The following is a 3,128-nucleotide window of genomic DNA, read 5'->3' on the forward strand; positions in this document are numbered from 1 at the left end:
TTTTAGGAATTTATGACACCGCATCGAGAATTCTTTAGGTCTGAATATAGAGCTCATCCTAAACATCAGTGGAGTAAGAACAGCATAAAGTACATTATTAATGTCGTACTGAAAATTGTATTCTAGCAATATCTTTACTCAGAAGATAGCAAATTTTCTCAGTAAATATATGTATATTTATAGATAATTAAAACAATGTACCCTTCTGAAAATTTGATATTTTAACATTTTATGGACCAGAAATACTATAGTCATATAGAAGAATGGTCATATTCCCAAACAATTCATTGCAATGTGCGTAATTACGCATGGCAATTCACCCACAGCTCTCACTTTGTAGGAATCAAACTTCAATTACAGAAACCATTCTCTATTAATTTCAAGTTTAAAACGTGAAGTAATTCATACCAACAGACACCACCAAAATGGAAAATTACCTTTGAGCCCTTTCAAACGAAGTGGTATCTACACGTTCCGCCTGCTTTAACAGTTATTTTGCGTTTTATTAGGAAGCTAGTTAGATGAATTAGAGAGTTTCCGCAATTATTTGTTTTAAAGCTTGTTGTGTTGGCTGCGCTGCTTATTTTACGGGCAGAAAGAAGCAAGAACACGCTACATTCCTGTGAAATACTTTCGACCTTGATCGGTCATTTGCAGTGTCGTTGTAGTAGAGTTATCATGGACATGCACCAAAGAATAGCAGCGTGGGTTGAAGCTGTATCAGGGGCAGAAATTAATCGCAGACTTTTAGCACAACATAGAAACAGTGCTTTATCGCAGCGAAGTGTGGATTGCCTGGTTCACAAACGGTCGCACAAGTGTCAACGATGAAGAACTACCATGGCACCCGTCCACATCCACTACAGAGCAAAACACTGAAAGAGTTCGTGCCATGATTGTGGATAATCCACGGGTGACTATCGATGAAGTTGTGCATCAGTCATGATTCTGCATATGAAATCATCCTAGGTTTTGTCGAAAGATGTCGCAATTTTGCACGATAATGACCGTTCGCACACTTCCGCCCTTACTGATGAAAGCCTCTGTCAACTGAACTTTGAGGTGTTGAAGCATCCTTCATAGTCCTGATATGGCACCTTCATGCACGTTGGCATAATGTGCTCGTCTCTGTATCTGCGCATAAACGTTAGTAGGCTGAAAAATGTTATCTTCTTTCTAAGATTCTCAAAGTGTCGAATATGACAAAATATTTTCTCCCTGAGGACGAGGACGAAGGTGAGCCTCGATACTCTGGTTTTTCCGCCTTTCAACCACCTGACACGGCTAGTAGCCCGAGAAGAATTCATTACACGAAGATGGTTGTCTTCCGAGTTGTAGTGCCTCCTGATAGTTCAGGCTTCTAAAACGTCGATAAACTAACACTAGACTGCACAGCGCAACGTACCAGAATATCTATTTTTGGTAGTGGTTTGCCCATTTACAAACCACAGATAATAACAATTATAAATACATGTAACTGCAGACGTTTCAAAAAATAGAAAGAAAAAAGACCGTTTGGTAGATCAAGATGTAGATGGAAGGATATCAATTTTATCTTCTCAAATAAGATATTAGAAAAGTGACCGAAGGCTGGATCTTGTGTACATGGCAATTAATCTACGAGTCTTATTATAAGCGTAAAATTTTCCTTCCGGCTGGGAGACTAAAAAGTCTTGTCAATAAGGAAACTTTAGATACTTAAGTAAAAACGTTTACTTCTCCTGTCTTCTGTAAGTTATGATGTTGCAGATGTATACAGCTGTCTTTTTACTGGATGTCAAGATATGGCAGAACAATGGAAATTATTTGTTTTGCAAGACCGTTTGTTTTATGACAGCTTGTAATAATTTCTTAGCCAAGAGAAGTAGGACTGACATTAAACGGTTCAATGATATTTGTTGTCTTGAATACCGTACTTCATTTTTTGTGTTTACTTTCTGCAGTAATTAAATAAGGAACATAATATCAGCATCATTCGGGTAATATTTTACTAAATCCTGATTAATGCAAATGTAATCCAGATACAAATTACAGAACTTGTTACGACGAAACGAAAAGCCTTCCTGGTATGGCCATGACTGTCGGCAGACAATGCAACTCCGCTAGTCGTCAGTGTTCGTCCTTATTAAAGTCAAAATTAATATTTCCCAGACAACGAAATTAATTTAGATAGCTTCGGTTTTTGCCAGTTTGTAGAATTAAACAGCAGACACGTTAGGCTATATTAGAAAACAGTGTATAAAATTAATGAGGGCACGCTGATCTGTATAGAGACCTACCACCATTGGTTCAAGACTGTCCCCAAAAAATGTAACAAACTATAAAGCAGGGCATAGACTAACGATCTTGGGTTCTGCATGACTAGAGCCGATGGAAATTCGGAAGACCCGAATCAGGCCGGTTCTGGATCTAGCAGCGCGGTCAGTCCTATTAAACGGCCCCTAACAAGATCAGGGGTGTACAATGACCTCAGCAGTTATCTGAGTGCCTACGTGAAGATTTCCTTTGAAATGAATACCAACAATAAAAATGTATTAGCCAAATGCAGTTAAAATGCCGACTGAATGCCTCCCAAATATACAAACACACAGAACAAAATCCTTCGTCATAGGTTGCCTTTGGTTTTGTATTTATTTCAAGAATGTTTTCAACTGATGTTCATTTTTCTTCCCTTCCCTTCTGTTTTCTCGTCTTCTATCGAATCAGATGAATAATTAATCTTTGAAACCTGAGCAGGTATAGGTTTTGGTTCGATTACATTGAATTAAATCATGGCAGTGCCTTGTAATTCGTGTAAAGACTTGAAAAACAACAACGAAAACCCTTAGTCATGATAATCAGTCTGCAGTTAAATTATCGAACCCCGGACCTCCATAATACGATTTTGGAATGATAACCATAACATGCGACGTATAACCGTCGAGTTTCTGGGAGCAAAACGAGGACTTCAGTTATCGGTCTATGGTCTGTAGCACATTTATTTTGTTTAGCCGTAATAGGTGTAATTTTACAATCACACAACTTGTCCTCCTCCTCAAATATCTCTTCAAAGGACAGAACAATCTTGCAATCAACTACAAACGTTATATTGGCCTTGACACGTCAAGTGAATTAACTACAAGAAAGCG

General features: G+C 38.1%; 1 protein-coding gene across 7 annotated transcripts in view; it reads right to left on the reverse strand.

The window, feature by feature from the left end:
- LOC110831813 (neurotrimin) overlaps positions 1-3,128 on the reverse strand; it is a 478,509-nt gene that overhangs the window by 85,638 nt on the left and 389,743 nt on the right. The gene's annotated exons all lie outside the window — the stretch shown is intronic.

This window comes from Zootermopsis nevadensis, unplaced genomic scaffold (genome assembly GCF_977971745.1).
Source record: "Zootermopsis nevadensis isolate Lab colony 2312 unplaced genomic scaffold, Znev_1.0 Znev_ptg000030l, whole genome shotgun sequence".
NCBI lineage: Eukaryota > Metazoa > Arthropoda > Insecta > Blattodea > Termopsidae > Zootermopsis > Zootermopsis nevadensis.